The following is a 17,983-nucleotide window of genomic DNA, read 5'->3' on the forward strand; positions in this document are numbered from 1 at the left end:
TGCTCTTTCTTAAATGAAAACCAGGAATCGGCACCATATGAGGTGAGACTAGATAATATTGGAACAAGTAGCCTCGCCATTCCATGGGTGACGTGAGCAAAGTGTAATTCCTGTCTTTATAGTGTGCTTGTTAAAGACTTAGCTGGCACCCAGAGCGCTTTAAATCCGGGAGTCAGCAGCCCAAGACAAGAGAGCTTCCTTCGTCTATGTTTTTTGCGTGAAGGGGGAAACCATGCGTGTGCTGCAAACGATCTTAGTATCGAAGTGCCTTCCCACATAACCGATCCGAACAATCTGCTTTACAGAGGAGCACTGCCGGAGCTTATCGTTGGCAAACTGAAGACCAGGCTGACCTCTTCTGTGACTCTTGAACACTGAGTCTCAAGGTTGTGAATTCAAGCTCCACGCTGGCGGGAAATTCCATAGGTAATAATCAAATTTTCTTGCATGCTAATCAAAAGAAATATTAAGAAACTTTTCCCGATACCAGTTTCATAGTGACTTTGTAGGTGACATTTTGCTAATGAGAATAAGGTTCGTAAGTGATCAATAACAGAACCAGAAAAAAATACCGGAAAGAAATTACGTGTCACGAAGGAAATTAATTGAATGAAGCCGAGACATAATTAGTAAATCGACACCAAGGAAATGTTAATCACTTTACAAGTTCTTTAGCTTTTTTATACAATATGTACAGTTTATGCTACATATTGCAATTTACTATATTAATATAATGATTAAAACATTTATCATTACATTTTCATTAAAATTAAGGTAAATATACCAAAATATAACGACAGAACTCTACAGTCCTAACCTAAAAATGCTGGCGATCTATCATTTTTGCGAAAGATCAAGATTGGCAAAAAATCTGTGTGTAATTTTAAACATTTTAGCTTAGGATAACAGTTCCATGGATGAATATGTTGGTCATTATTGGACATTCCCGGTGATATTGACTTGAGTACTCAATTGTTTACTTATTGTAGTTCGACCTGTTTTCGCTGAGATTACGCCACAGAAAGTCACAGACATTGCATTTCTCCATTTGTGGGTTTTTATTAAAGAAAATAAATCGCTGGAACTATCTTCACAGATGGAAGTTTTTCCTCAGCCCTGATGATCATGAACTGTACTTCATGTTTCACAACTTGCATGGATTTCTTGAAAAAAAAAGTTGAGAAAGGAAAAGAATACCTGTATTAAACTAGATCAAGACATTATGTGACTGTTTTGGTTGTTCACTTATATTACTACACAAAAAACAATAAGATATGTGGTTTTGGTTACTGCATTTTTTACTAGAACTTACTCTGACTTATCAGTAACTTTTAGATCAATGCGCACACACAGAAAAGGATAAAGACGTGATAAACATCCAAAAATGGTTCTTTCAATCACAGATGTATAACAAAGACATAAAAGTTGCTAAAAACTGAGCATCCATCAAGTTCTGCTACAGTTCTCAGTGGGTGGTCTTTATCAAATGGCTTGGAAAGGTGCACTGTGTTTCAGCTTGGGAAAAATCATCAGCAGTGTCGTTTTTGTTCTCTGTGTGTATAGCTGTCTTTAAAACCATGTAAAATCATGAATGCATTGATTTCTTAAACTAACAAGGGTCCGTTTTCAACCTGCCATAAGCATTCCTAGTAATGGATTGACTGCGGGGGAAAAGGCAACAAACAACTGAGAGTTGTTAAAGCTTTCAGGGTTCTGCTGCCTTGTCCTCTACACTAGCGTGCTGCCCTACTCCTTCTCCTGCACTCACTGCCGGCCATATGGAGTAGCCGCAGCGGCTGGACAGCCAGGACTCGCTCACACAAGACCCAGACATGCTGCACACGTGGCAGCTGTGTGAGTCTCCTCCCAGGTGCTGCGGGAATTGCAGTTCACCCTCTCACGCCACCGGGGCGGTGCATCACTGCTTTTAACCACAAGTCCCTGATTGACACTCCTGTGTGCCCAGTCATCCAGCCACTGCACCACATCCCACTGGCCCTCCGTGGTGAGGTCACCGCCAAACTTCAGAGGCTCCAGGAGGGGGACATCGTTGAACCAGTCAACACCTCCCCATGGGTGTCCAATCTGTTGGTTGCGAAGAAGAGTCCAAGGGTTTGCAAGTCTGCGTGGACCTGTAGGCAGTAAACAAAGCTGTCATACCAGATAAGTACCCACTCTCCACAGTGGAAGACCTCACCTCACAGTTCTCGGGTTCCACTGTATTTACGAAATTGGATCTTCGTCAGTCCTATCTCTAGATTCCTCTTCACCCTGCCAGTTGAAACTTGACAGTTGTCATCACACACCTTGGTGTCTTCCGATTGAGCTCCGCCCCCAGCTTTTTTAGAAAGTGATGTCGACTATCTTTGCTGGAATCCCAGGAATGGTCATCTGTCTCTATGACATTGCGGTTCATGGCCCAACCCTTGCCAGCCATGATGAGCACCACCACCACCACCTCACCCTCAATAGAGAGATGTGGCCACTGATGCCATCGGATTTGTAGGTTTTTGCCTCTCAGCTGCTGGCCTCACCCCACTGCAGTTCAACATCGATACCATTCATTGCATTCCAGAGCCTACCACACCAGCTCAGGTCACCTCCTTCCTTGGGATGACTGCCTACTATCTCTAGTTTCCTCCATACTACTCAGCCACTACAGCCCCACTGCAGCAGCTACTGCAAAAGGATGCCCCTTCGGTTTGGATGCCTGCCTGCTCTGAAGCCATCAGCTCACCTCATCGCCTGTCCTGGCACACTTTGACCTCTCCAGCCTAACCTTCATCACCAGCAATGCCTCCAGCACCGCTGTGGGAGCTGTACTGTCCCATCTTCACAATGGGGTGAAACAACCTATCACCAACCTATTCACCTTCCGGGCTCTCAGTCCAACTGAACAGAAGTACTCTGAGAGGCCCTGGCCTCCGTCTGGGCATGTGAGATGTGGCACATGTATTTGAATGGTCGTACATTTATGCTACAGATGGACCACAAGGTCCTCACTGTGCTGCTCGCCACTTCAGGAAGAGGACATTGACCACTCAGACTCCACCACTGGTCTGAGAGACTCTATCAATATAATTTTATACTAAAGTTCACTCCAGGATGTGAAAATGTAGTTGCAGATTTACTGTCCCACTCCTTTCTAACCTGCCTGGAGGCCGTTATTCAGACACACTTGAGTCCGACCTCAATAAGATGCTCCACACTCCACTTCAGGCCACAGTCTCTCTCCAGGACCTACAGAGGGCCTCAGAACAGGACCCAGTGCTCTCTCAGCTGCGCACCTTTATACGCCTGGGCTGGCCCTCCAAAGTCTCTGCTGAACTGGGCCCCTTCCTTCATGTCAAAGACGAGCTCTTTTGCTGGAATTACTCCAGTGTTGCCCAGGGGACCTGTACGGTTATTCTAGCCAGTCTCCAAGTATGTGTCCTCCACATGAAGGCCATCTGGGCATTCTTAAGGTCAAACAATGTTGCCAGGATTTCGTGTGGTGGCCAGGAATCGATCGTGATTTAGAGACACTGATCAGAAACTGTGAGGCCTGCCTCCTCTGCCACCTCTTCAGACCCTGGGATCACCTCCAGGTGGACATCTGTGGGGAGCTACATGGTGTCCTGCTCCAAAAGCACTTCCTCATAGTGGTCTATGACCTACATACAAAATGGCCAGAAGTAGCCTCCACAGGATCAGTCACAACTCAGGCATTCACAGACTTCCTGGAATCCCTCTTTGCCTGCTGGGGGTTGCCAACTGTCTTCACCTCAGACAACAGGCCACAGTTTGTGTCTGGAGAGTTTGGGTCTCTGTGTTCTACAACCCAAAGGTGAATGGGGATGTGGAACGACTCAATCAGACTCTCAAAAATCAGAGCCCACCTGTCTGAGGGCTGTTCCTTCTCAGCCGTGCTCCTCTGCACTCTCACTACAGGGCCACACAGCATGCCATGACTGGCAGCTCACCAGCCTTCCTCATGCTCGGTCATGAGCTACAAACGCCGCTGGACAGGCATACCCCTCCAGTGCGCACCCACAGCAGGATGGCAGAACAACCGCAGCAGATGAAAAGGTGGTATGACAGGTCACATAGAGTGAAGCTGCCTGGAATCACTGTGCAGGATTGGTTCCAGACCAGGAGACCCAATCATGAGTACAAGCTCCAGTCTTTTAGTCTTCTCCTTTACAGGCCACAGAGCAGCTGGGTCCTGCCACCTTCCGCCTCTCTGATGGGTCACGCTGGTACACCACCTCCACCTCCAAAGCTATTGTTGAGACTGAAGCTGCCCCTACTAGACTCCCAGACGAGGTCGACCCCCCTGTGGAGCCCTCTGTTCCTGTGAGAGAACAGTCCATATCCCCTTCTCCATGGCCAGACAGTCTTAAAAACTTTATAACTGACTTTTAATTGCTTTTGTTGTGCTTGCCAGCCTACTTCAGGAAGTCTGGAACAACTAAGATTGTTTCATTTTCAGAAAGGGAATGTTATTCATTTCGGGTGAAGACACTGTTGCATTTTTTCTGTTTGGGGGTTACCACTTTATGGCACTTAGGTTTATGCAGTTCTGTGACAGGAGTTATGCACAATAAAGACCAGATGTCCACGAAATCTGTCCCCCTCAGTTGCTGGTTTTCCACGGTGTAACAAAACTGTCACAGGGAAATGTTTCATCAGAATTATTTTATTAGAATACAAGTAAATCTTATCATTACCTATGTACTTTCTTAAATTCTTACAGGCAAGTTGTTTTTAAAGAAAACACTATTGTAAAATATTCTTTAAAAAGACAGGATTTATTATTTTGAGTTTACAGATCATTCAGCTTTTAAAATCCGAACTGGAAAGTAGAACTGTGAGTTGCAGTGGGCTGTCAGTTGTGAGTTGCAGGGTGAGGTTACTGCAGGCTCCTGGATACAACTAACATACTATACAACAGGATATGAGTACAGAAACAATAAAATCTCTTACACCATTCTAGATCTCTAGTGACATTTGTCCCTTCTTCTTTTCAGATCCAGCCACCCTTCCATCCAGCAGAGCTCCCCTCCTCCCTCAGTCTATGGAAGGCCTGAAGGTGTTTCTCCTTATCACACAGTGACCCTTCAGCAGTAATTCTCTTAACTCCACTAGCCAATACTCTATAAGAGGTGACCATGATTTCAGGAAATATCTTTCATTTCCCTTCAGAACTGCACTAAGCCTTTCATGGAGCAGTACACTAAAACATTCTCTAAACCAAAGTGTAACAGATGTGTTTTTCTTCTTTCTGATGATTAAGATACATTTCTTAGCTGACAGAAATGTATTTTAATCAACACAGCTGATTAGAAGGTAGGCCAAGGGTAGAGAGACCAGGCTCCTTTATTTTAACATGAAAACCACCCCTCAGGTCCTGGGAAATAAAACCTCAAAAACATGAAAATAATCTAAAGTCTCAATAATAATGAATGTTTTGAGTTTGCTGCAGAATTGTACACATAAAGGGGCATCCTTCACTCTGTTTAAAGAAAGGTTGTGGTATGTAATCTCTGTAATAACATAAATATTGGGTTTTCCTTAATCGATTGCATGTAAACATTCATCAGACAGAATTTACAACCTCTAGCCTCCTCCTCATATTTTCATACCTAAGATCCCTTGCCCATTTATGAACTCATTTAGTCACATTACCTGTGTGTTACAAGTGTGTATAACACAGAGCAGAAGGAAGAAACAAAATGTGAAATTTTTATTCTTCCTAATGAAATTTCCTACATTGCTACAAGGAGAAATATATGGGGATGCAGGCATCTACATCGTGACGAAGTGTCATGTGTGCAGAAAACCCAACAACGTTCTTGCAGAAGATTAAATTGTGATTGTAGTTGCTGAAAACACATTAAGATGCCATCCTCAAATAAATAAATCCCCAATCATGTGTATAATGTTTTTTATACTATGTCTTAAAGATTCCCAAAGTTAGTTAATATGTTCATCATCTTTCTTTAACATAAGAATGAAACCCACAATGACCAGGAGAGACAAGCCCAGTTGTAAAATAGTTTGTCTGACAAGCCAAGACCACCCCTCTCTACAAGCAGCTGAAAGAAACTCAGCTTGTGTCTGGGCCTCTCACCTCATCAAATACACCTGGCATGTGCTTGTCAGTGATAACCCTCCTGGTCAGCCACATGGAGAGCAATGCAGAGGGTATAAAAGACTTGATAATAATAATAAATATTTTATATAGAGCTTTTGAAGGTGGCTTCTCAAAGTGCTTTACAGAATGACAACAACAAAAAAATACACAAGACATACATAATGAAAACACACAATGAGAGGAGATGTTGGCACTGAAGGTACACCAAGACTTTCATTTGAACTAAACTGATCTGGCCCAGAAGGGAAAGAGGGAGATTATGCCAGAGTTCCAAATGATTTTGGACATTTAGTTTAGTTTCCCTAATTCTCTAAGGTTGGGTGAATTTAGTCCATTTAAATGGAACATTCGGAAAGGACTCCGAAGTGTTGTTGGATCCATCTACAGAAACAGCCTCAGATTTACTGTAATTCATTTTATCATCTGAAATGGAGTTAAATTCAGTAATGACCACCAGGACAGCTGAGACAGATGAAGACAGAAACAATAAAACAATGTCCACACAAAGGGAGAGGTTATGCGTCATGTCACCATGTTTTATGCCTTTTCTATCCCCAAGTAGTCCAATAGTTTCTGCTACTGGCTTGGCTGATGATGTTTTTAAGCAAAACAACTAGAAATGTATCGAACATATTTTTCACAAATCCTACAAATAAAAGATTAAGATTTCACTCCTGTGAAAAATGTAATGGTTCGATTTAGAGAATACTGGAGTCAATAGCATAAGCAATACTTTGTTTACCATTTACAAATATATTATGGTGACATGATAACACAGGTTTAATTTGGGAGTATTGTCATTCTGAAACCTTGATCAGACACTGTACAAATGTAAGCACCAGTGAGTTCTGCTAAGAGGTTTCAGACCTCAAATACTGATTTACTTCATGATCAAGTCATGCCACAATAGATTAGAAAAGAGACAGAGACTTAATTTTAAGGAAATCATTGTGCAACTCCACATTTCTGTGCATTGCATTATCTTGCATGAACAACCTGATGTCTTTTTAAGTGGCTTGGCTGATTAAAACTCTTCCCACACTGACCGCACCTAAATGGTCTCTCTCCTGTGTGAATAAGATGGTGGGTTTTTAAGTTGCCTGCCCGACTAAAAATCTTCCCACACTGACTGCAGATAAATGGTCTTGCTCCTTTGTGAAAGAACTGGTGGGTTTTTAAGTTCCCTGCCGAACTAAAACTCTGACCACACTGACTACAGTTGAACGGTTTCTCTCCTTTGTGAATAAGTTGGTGTTTTTTTAAACTGCATGCCACACTAAAGCTCTTCCCACACCGACTGCAAGTGAATGGCTTCTCTCCAGTGTGAACACGCTGGTGGGATTTTAGATTGCATGAGCGACTAAAGCTCCTACCACACTGACTGCAGGTGAAAACTCCCATGTGAGTGTGCTGGTGACTTAATTTACTTGATTGCTGCTTTTTGTGCTGTACAGACATTTTTTCTACTTTATCTGAACAAGGTGTTGATTGAGTCTTCCTGATCTTATGGCCTGTAGTGAGCTGGCGATGTTTTAATTTGTTTGAATGAAGTTCGGATTCCTGTTGGCCTCTCCGTTTCTCCTCCCTTTCCTCCCAGTACTGACTCTTCTCTGTGTGCTGTAACTCAGTACTGTTCTCTTCACCAGGTACATCAATCTGCTGCTCTGCAGGGTCAAACAATTGTGACTCCATCTTCTGCTCTGTAGGATTACAACAACCCAGTTCTTCTTTGTGCCGTGGTATACAGACATAGTCCAGTTCATTACAGCTTTCTGTGATATTCTTAGTTTCCAGATTACTAATCTTTTCTGTAAAGTCCTCAGATACTAAGAACTCATATGTCTCACTCTTAGGTTCTGTCTTTATCATGTGCACACCATCCAGATCTTCGACACTCTGTCTGCTCTCTGTGTGCTGCTCACTGAGTGTCTCTTTCCCTTCTGCAGCAGTGAGCTCTGTCTCCTGCATCAGACTAAAGCCCCACTCCTCCTCACTGTACTGCTGTTCAAGAGGAGCCCTTTCCCCAGCATCAGGGAGAGCACTGTCCTCTGAGCCTGAAAATACAGGACAGGACCTTTAACATGAGCTTAGAGTAGTGCTCAAAAGGAAGTAAGACCCACACAAAAAGCAGCTTGAAATGTGAATTTGAGATAGCAAAGAATAATAGAAGGACATCTTAAATAAAACTCATTTTCAAACCTGATATATACAAAAGTCAAACACCTAAGAGCTGTTTGAAAAGAGAAAGCAAAATGGGACTGAAAAGTACATTAACCTAAAAACATAATAAATACACTGATAAGGAATACAGACGCTGACTGGAATCTACAGTACATTAGCAGTACACTGAGAGAAGGCTTAAGACAATGAAATTCAGTTTCTGGCTGAACCATGATTTTTTTTATATACTGTACATATGTTAGTTTATATATATACACATACAACAATGTCAGCAATGACACTACAATTATACAAGATAGATTTGGATGTACAATATCAAGTTAATAATCATCTACAATACACAAGTCTGCTACAATACTACAAGTCTTTCCCACTTCACTCTGCATCTCTCCACTATATTCTCACCAGTGAGAAAGTTAGACACTGTTTTTAAACACACACACACACACACTGACTTCATAAAAGTCACCCCACTGACCTGACAACTGCAGTTTCGTGTCCATTTCTTCTTTCATTTCTGCAGTCACTTCACAAGGAAGCGTGTGTCCAACATGATCTGTCTGTCCCTGATCTCCTCCTGCTTCCGACTCCTTCTCCCACAGCTGCAATCTCCACTTCAGGCACTCGTTCTCCTTCTTCAGCTGCGCAATTTCACTCCCGAAACTGTCCTCCACAAACTGTGTGATTTTAACCATTCTTTTTCGGAAAACCTCTGACACTTCATCCACGATTGATTTGAGCAAAACCTCCATGAAAGAGAAAAACTCGTCTTTCAGATTTAACAACGACTTCGCCATTTTTCTTCAGATTCGATCAGTGTTGATCTACTGCTCCTGACTTCCCCCGCAGGTCCACTTCCGGCTCTTATTCTTTTTCAGCTATGACATTTTGCTCCCGAAACAGAAGCTCTTGCGCAGAGGTGGGTTTTTATAATCGCTCTTTAAATTAACATCTGAAGCAGGAAGTGTCGCTCACTCTCAAACAGGAAGTGAGCGAATGCTCCTCCCACAATCTAACACCGCAATTCGAGGTTGAAATGTGTCTCCTTAGTGACTATTGCTATGCATTACGCGAGAGTGACTTTCATATCCGACTGTTGTATCTTATTTGGATATGTTTCTCATTGAAATCTTTACTAGTATTTCCTATCCATTGCTGAAATAATAAAAAAAAATCATTATAAATCTTCAATTATAGAAATGTAGGGATCAAGCTATTCTAATGCCATAAGGTAGGTAGGTATTTCATTAATCTCCTTTGGGAAATTCAAGTGCTACAGCATCCAGGCACAATCAACACAGTACAGTACAAATATAGTAATACAGTAATACAGTACAATAAATACATTCGAATAAATAAATAATAAATAATTCCACATATCAATAATATCTGCCAAATAGAATTTAAAGTGGTCATTTCTTGTTGTTAATTATTCAACACTGAGCAACACTGTACTGTACAGCACTACTGCAGATAACACTCCTGTATTGTGTCCTGAGGTGCTGACAGCTACTGTAAATGTATAAATTACTGCTGCATTAAAACAATACTTACAACTATACAACAGCTTAAACAGCAGCTCTAATTCAATGCCATAGAAATGTAAATTAAATAACACCAACACATGCATGCACATGCAATTCTTACAGTTCTTATAGTTTTGTCTTATCTTGAGATATTTAATTGGATTGTTAATTGGATTTCATAATTAACATCCACATTCAGTTTATGAGGCATTCTTTGCCAGCCCTGATAGAACTGAACCTTTCAAAATCCTTAAAGGCATCAGGAAATTCAACTTATCTGTTGCATTTCTGGGGTTTTGTGCTCTAACTCATGCTCAGTGATTGTGAGTAAATGCAGTGGAATCTAAATACATCAAATGTAGATGCAAATGTAAAAAATCATAGCAAAGTATTTTTTAAACCTACGATTTGGGTCTTACATCTTAAAAGTAAAACAATTTCATTACAAAAAAAACCCAAGATAAATTAATTGCAAACAAAAAAGATGAAATAAAAATAAAGAAATTACGTATTTAAATTACCACCTGAAAATGCAGCTCTCAAACTGGTCCAGAGCTCCTCTGTGACTGAGAGGACAGAACTGTTACTGGGTGTTGACAGCTGAGAAGAGTCCTGTGCCTCATCAGTCTCTCTGGCAATGGAGCAGCAGGAGGAGAGACTGCAGTGACAGTGGGATTGTTAGAGAGAATATCAGGGAGACAGAGTGTAATGGAACAGTTCTTTCCGGACCCTATGCGGACGACACAATCCGGGGTAGTAAGGAAACACTGGGGAGAAAAGCATGCAGGATACGAGAATGAAAACAGGGGGTGTTTCCTTGGTGCGCTGGTGCTCGGGGGAGGTGTGGCCGAGGCAAACAATCCAGGAGAAAATCCAAAGGGGAATCCAAACAAAAGCAAAAGGTCCAAAGCCGGGTGGTCCATCCAAGACTGACGGTTAAAAACAGGAACCAGTACAGAACTGGCAGGGGAAACAGGAACGGGAACAGGAATATAAAAACATAACGGAGCCAGGCGCATCCAGGTCCCGGGCTTGCACGATGCGGGAATCAATGCAGAGCCCCGAACTGAGTGGGTGAATGGGTTTTAAGGGGGTCGGGAAGGAGGCTGGAACAAGGGGCAGGTGCACAAAATCAGGTCCGAAGTGAAAGAGCCAGAGCGCCCTTAAGGAGGAGGGACTACAATCGTGACACAGAGCCATTGGAGAGCTGTTCTCACACTGGCAACACCAGTTAATAGCTCTGACCTCTCAGTCACTGTGCTCTTCTGGACAAATGAGTAAGCAACAGTTTACAGCAGCTATCAGGATGATGATGGTTTTTCAGAGAACTGCAAAATGTAAAAAAATGCTTTAGTCAAATCACACTTGCTGTTATGAACTTTACTATTTTCATTCTATCCTCATTCTGTTTTTTTTTCTGAAAAATCAGACAAATGGATACTAAACATTATAATAAAAGTCCATATTTATATTTTAAGTAGAGTTATAAAACTGATTTTTAGCCCTGTTTAACCCTTTAATGTTTCTGCACAGTATGTATAATCAAAATCAGCGACTGATGTGTTGTACTTTGATTATCCAGAATTATAATTTGGAAATTCTCCTCAAAAGAGGGGCAGAAAATGTGTTGACTGACACCCTTTCTAGAGTTTAAAGATTTATTTTTTTTATGGGTGGGGGTGTTATGTCCCAGTGTGGTCCATGTGTGTTTGTTTTGATGCTATCTTCCACACTTCCTGACTTTGGTTGTTCTCCCTCCCCATTGGTTCATTAATTCATCCAACTTGTTGTATTGCGTCATCCGTAATGAGCTTCTCGACCAATCAGAACCCAACTTCTTCAGTATTTCACTTGGAGGTTTTTAGAATGAAGGGACCTTTCGCTCGACTTCAGTTCCACTCGTCTCAGCTTTGGCTTCGATTTCGCTTCGCCTCTCTTCGTTTTCATTTGTTTCGCTTCATGTTTTCATATAGCTTTGGCTTTGTTTGTATTATCCTTTATTTCACCATTACCTTGCCCAAAAGTGTTATATAAACCTTTGTATTCGTAGCTCACTTATGTAATGGGTTAGTTTAGCTTGTCTGGTTCATTGTGCACACATAGTTGGTCTTTGTATTAGAAACACTACTTTAGGATGGCCTTTTGTCTTGTATGGTTTTTGGTAGTCAGTGAAGGTTAAGCCAGGGTGTTAGACGCCGAATACCGAGTATTTTGGGTTTTGTTTTGGTATTTAGGTCAGCTTCCCTAACTTTATCAGCCATTTTTGTTTGTTATTTTCGTTCCTTTTCCCTGTGTGTTATTGTGTTCTGTATACACAGAACTTATTCACTTTTTAAACATAAATCACTTTTGAACCAAACTTGTTGTCACACTTCCTAAGTCTCTCACCAGAAACCCACCTGCATCCAAGTCCATCCTAAATGTTACACACCTAGACACCTGGGGTCGTAACAGCAGCATTGTTAAGTTAGGACTATAGAGCTCTATTTTAATATATTATTAAATGTACCTAAATTGTAATATGAATGTAAACATGAATGCTGTTCAGAATATTGTAAGTTTTGTTATATTTTATATGTATCATTGATCAAATTGAAAACAATCAAAAACCAAATTTCTTTCCTTGAGCAGATCATGCAAAGTCTCTACCTTCAACATATTTGCACCTGCACTCGGACACAGATTAACCCAGAGGAAATCTTCCCACATTATAATCTGAAACTGCAAGAGTGAACAAATTGTTAATTATCTAAACAATAAGGTTCAATCTTTACTTACAATTTCTCTCCTTTAAACAATTTACAAATTCCACAGTGGTTGACATTTGACTGGCACGCCACAATGCTGTATTGGACTAAGTTTATCAAAACTCAACTATTAAGCCGCTAAAAAGTGAAGAAAACACCCCCCGTCAGCAGCTACATCTCAGAGATAAGGATCTGAGTCCCATATTGAGCTGTGTGTATCTTATTTACAGTAAAGCAAGTTAATTCTTGTACATACTACACCTTAATTGTACCTATCAATACATCACAAAACACATACTAATGAAAATATCTGACGAACAATCAGATCAAATATGTCTTTCCTTCTTTTAGTAGACAAAGACTCTGTGCCCAATAAAGAAGCAACAGGTACTCAGGCACTGAAAAGCACAATGAAAATCTTTTCTCTGTATAATATGTTACTACATGAGAGAACTGAGTGTTTTTTTTGTTAAAATTGTAAATTTCTGTGATTACTGATGTAGTGTGCTCTCTGAAGGCACCAGTTCTGTAGGGTTTGGGCATTTACTGGGACAATTATTAATTGTAGCAGTAAATCACAAAATTGATTCTTTTGATGGCTTTAGAATCCAACCATGCGACATAACTCAAACAACGCACACACACAGGTACTAGTACACAAGGATACATTTATTAATACATAGAATATGCATATAAACCTAACAGATCTTATCGAGAGGGTTATCAGAATACAAAAGATATATATTCAATCAGTTACAAAGAGTTACATATATCAAGAGGACATACGTTCAGTATATCATTCATTTAGACCGTTTCGTAAGTGAACTTGGTTACAACTTCTACATTAGATACTCAAAACAAGAACATAACTCTTAGGAATTAAATTGATATCAACTGGTTGGGATAACAATTGAATTCTCGAGCTGTAATGCGTTGAAGTTGAATACTCATCCAATCTCTGGGGATTCAGATCTCCTGCGGGCACAAAGAAACAGTTGCAGGCTTGTTGCTGTCCAATCCTGTTCTCTGCCTAGGTGCCAGGCTGTGCTGTGCAGTTTGCGACGGTGCGCTGCTGATGCTCACTGACTGGCTAGTTAGTGTTGGCTTTAACTAGCAAAGTTTGTGCACAGGAGAAAAGATGACTGTGGGTCCCAGCAAGTCAGGAAGAGGACCGGTTCGTTCCTGATGAAGAGCTAGTTCTGAATAGTGATTCAGCTGTCCACAGTTCTGACCTGTTCACGAGGCTTGCTGCTGGTGCTAACCTCGGGTGGATCCTCTGCTTACTCTCTGGCAACCTCCGCTCTAGACTCTTAGAACAAAGGAAAGTTCTGGCATTCGGACACACTGGCCGTTCCATGGTTGTCCGGGCTGAGTCTCAGGATGGTCAGGAGGTGCTCTGCGAGAATGTCCTGCCCTTGGGAGCCTTCTGCTCCTGGGCCGTCCTGCCCTGGAATTCTCCTTTGAATTCCCTTTATAAAAGTCCACAGAATTCTCCACTGAATCTTCTCAGGCCCTCTGTGTTGCCTGTTTTTACCTGGAGGAACTTCAGCTCGTTGATTGGCTGAAAGTTCCATGGGCATCAGAGTCCCACGTGGGTTACTCGGCCCTACCAGTCCCTGATTGGTTGATCAAGGTGAGATATGAGTCACTTACTCCTGACACTTAGGAATGTAGTCCAGATGTCCATCTGGCACTCCCTAGACAGATAGGCGCCAATGGATGACCATTGATCATGATAGCCAGGCTTAGCTAAGTGCATCCCCCTTTGGGAGCTGTCCCTTATCAAAGGAAACCTTAAATCAGCCTGCATGAATAGTTTCTCTGTGGCTGTACCACAGAGATGAACAGAGATGGGACCATTTGGGAAAGCTCAGAACACTTAGTTCTTTCTTATTAATAACCCTCGCCGCTACACTGACATTTGCTCTGCTTTAAGTAATCAATGAAGAACACAATGTGCTTCACTAGACTCTGGTCCAAACAGGATTAAAAGCCAGCAAGTTTACCTTTTCAAATTGACGTCAGCAGGGACTAGATTGGCACTTTAACCAGTGCCTGATTGGCTCAGTCAGTAGAGCATGGAATTCTTAATCTCAGGGTTATGAATTAAATTTTGGGTGATACAGGTGTTCTCATTAATTAAGTTTCCTGTTCATCTTTGACCATGTTACATCTTGATGGTGACTCAGATTGAGAAAAAAAGGACTGATCTAGCTCCTCATCTGAGTAGATAAGTCAAAGACTCCGTAGATAACCTATTCATACCAAGCACTTGGATGCAGCTTTACCTATCACAACTAGTATTTAACATTATAATAGCTCCTGTCTATTTACACTATAATTTACACTAGTGTTTCCTTAAAAATTGCTTGTAAGAATGAGACATTACACATGTATTCCAATAAAATAAATATTATTAATCTTTTCACTGTAACAGTTTCACTGTGACTTGGCAGATAACTGGCAGTGATCAATAACCACACCGAAAAATATGGGAAAGCAATGGGGAAAATCGACTCTTCAACATGTGGAAATGTATTACTGAGAGGAGGAGTCCTTTTCTCTTAGGTCAACACTCTTTGTAAGAGTCAATTCTCCCAGCTCACATCCGCGGGTTTCCGTAGTGTGCCTGCAAAGAGTGATCAATTTGAGATAGGTAAACGTCCTGATTTTATTTAACAAAGCTAGATGCACATTTGCTAATGCTGCCTTCATTGTAATAGGCAGTTTATTTCTCGAAAGCATGTTATGTAAAAAAAGAAAAAATGAAAACATGGATAATAATTTTTCAAAGCTAAAGATTTTACTTTTGAGAAATGGACATTTTATGTTTCTGGGTGCTTTTCAAATGCTGGTTTTAGAACTTTGCTGTGCTTCAAGCATAATTTTTCACCTTATAAACTGGGTATTGAGTGTTAGGGTTAGTGTTTTTTATTTTGATGACTTAGTAAAATGTCTGGAATTTTTTCACTTTGATATTATAGAGCACTTTGTGTTGATGAGTGGCAACAATTCTCAGTTAAATACATCATGGTTCCATACTGTAACACAATAAAATGTGAAAAGGCCAAGGGGGGTGAATAGTTTTTATAGGCACTAAACGTATTACAAAAATATAATGCTTCATTTTATGGAAACTTCTTACTATAACCACCAACGCACTCGCTGTTTAAGCAATGGGGGTTTCACAATCCTCTTTCTCACTGGTAATGTTATGAGCAGGAAAAACACCATTGAAAATGGATTTCAATCACTCAAAACTAATAGTTGTCACACCCTCTACAGCTAGAGGGCGCTCCCACTCTGTCCTGTCCTAGTTTCCCTGTGCTTTGCTTGTCCTTCTGGTTTGTCTTTGTCTGGGGCTATATATTTCCGGGTCACCCTTTCCTCCTCATTCAGTAGTGAGGGTTCATATGTCTTCAGACCTGCCTAGCACCAGGCCATCTCCTCCGCGGCCTGATGGCTTAAGTTTCTACCTGACATCATCTGACCTCCTAAACGGGCTAACACCTGTTTTGCCACTACACATAGGGCCTATTTTGCTCTCCTGGCCATTCCACGGCATGCCCTTATAACTTCCGTGACAGAAGTTCCAACGCTGTGCTGCCCTTTTAATTAACATTGGCTGAAACAATGTGTTGTTTTTGTCTCTTAAAGGGTCTGCTCCTTTACTCCGTCTTGCCAGTGTCGTATAGAATTGAGTACCCATAAAATCTGAGACCCCTTTCAAAGTCTGCATGTGCAGTGGACATAAGAGGCTTGGCGCGTGTCGCAATTGTTGCCCTATCTACTAAGCCCATCCTCCAAGTTTGCACTTCTGTGATGTAGTCTCACAGGCCTGAGAGACATAGATTTCACACATGTAATTACTTATAAAAGCCAACAAACCTTTTCTGAGTGGTCTAAGGCTCTGTGTTAAGGTTGCAGTCCCCCTGAAAGCTGGGGTTATAGTCCTGACGTTATACTTCAACTAATTCTCAGTAAATAGATCTTGCAGTACTCTGAGTGCCAGCTAGCTATGTAACAAGTGCGCTATAAAGACAGAAATTACACATTGTTTGTGAGGCTGTGTGCTCCTGTATGGTCTAGTGGTTAGGATTCTGGATTTTCACCCAGGTGGCCTGGGTTAAACTCCCAATAAGGGAAACTTTTCTCTTCCCTTATGTTTTCCAAATAAGCATCTCAGTATAGAAAAGAGCCCTGTTATGCACTGTCGGGAGAGCTAAGCTTTTGATAAAAGAGATAGCTTGTTTCCTCCTGCTTTCGAACTGAAACCCTTCGGTGTGTTAAGAGAACGTGACAATCACTACACTGCACAAGGTGGGGAGGAGTGACTTGCAGAGAAAAGGACTCAATCCAGGAAAATATTTCCACATTCTGGAGAGGAGATTTTTTCCATTCCCCCACTTTTGCAGCCTGACCTCCTCTATTTCTAGAGATCTGTAGAATGTGGAGAAAACGTTTGAAGTTGTTACTGCTACCTCCCCTCGCTTTGAACAATGTGTGGAGTTTTTTGAGTCAAAAAGAGTGATGGTTCAGGCCCATGGGAAGATCCATATTCAACTGTGCATGTTGTTTTGTTCTCAGAGTTTGCAAAGATGGAGGACATTCGCACCTGGCTAAGCCAGTATTCTATAGCCCTTCATGGAAATGAGTTCAGAGGTGCTGACGGAATAAAAACAGGAGGTTGAGGAACACGGGGGTGTTCAAAGGCATTGAGGTTCCAGTCAAGGGAGCAGGTAGCCTGGCCTTGTCCATTATTAGAGCACCATAACCTAAAGAGATGGTTTCATATATATTGTTTTGGGTATATTTATTAAAGTTTCCTATTTTGTGATTCTTTGTGTTTGTTTGTGAAATTAAAATAGTTCTTAAAAAATAAATGGAAGGTTTTTCTGAAGTCAGAAAGCCAATTTATTTGGTGGAAAAACAGATTGGTAAAGCTCCAACAAATAAATCCAGTTTATTTGTTTACTTTTTTTTCTGAAACAACTGAATTAGATGAAGTGTGCTAATATGTAACCTAACACCAGTGTGAATAACTAGAAGAGGGGGGCAGCTCCATTCCAGACCAAGGGAGCTTTGAGATTGGCTGGGCCAGATCTCTCATTTGCATATATGATTTGGAAATGTAACACTAAACCTCCTTCTTGCATGGATTTAACTTGCACTCAAGAGTCACCTACTGTGTATTGCCACTTCAGTTTTTTTATGAGTAGCTGTGATTACCAGTTGACAGCTTTTATTTGTTGAATTATAAATGGTTTTGTATTATCACCCTGAATGTCCTGTACTCAAGGTTTGGTAGGGTATGTGTTTTCATTTCATTTACCAAATGGAATTTTTGCTCTTTTAGTATTTGTCTAGAAGGCTTTCTGATTCAGGAAGCCCAT

General features: G+C 41.3%; 1 long non-coding RNA gene and 1 other non-coding gene across 2 annotated transcripts; both read left to right on the plus strand.

Moving 5' to 3' along the window:
- Positions 1-316: 316 nt before the first annotated feature.
- LOC148666117 (uncharacterized) lies at positions 317-5,903 on the plus strand. The gene is made up of 3 exons (XR_015936610.1): positions 317-426; positions 4,186-4,335; positions 5,010-5,903. It is a non-coding gene; the product is annotated as an uncharacterized LOC148666117 (long non-coding RNA).
- Positions 5,904-17,926: 12,023 nt separating this feature from the next.
- On the plus strand, positions 17,927-17,983 carry LOC148666118 (U7 small nuclear RNA). Its single transcript, XR_015938927.1, has one exon. It is a non-coding gene; the product is annotated as a U7 small nuclear RNA (small nuclear RNA).

Source organism: Lepisosteus platostomus, chromosome 5 (genome assembly GCF_059453375.1).
Source record: "Lepisosteus platostomus isolate fLepPlt1 chromosome 5, fLepPlt1.hap1, whole genome shotgun sequence".
NCBI classification, from domain to species: domain Eukaryota; kingdom Metazoa; phylum Chordata; class Actinopteri; order Semionotiformes; family Lepisosteidae; genus Lepisosteus; species Lepisosteus platostomus.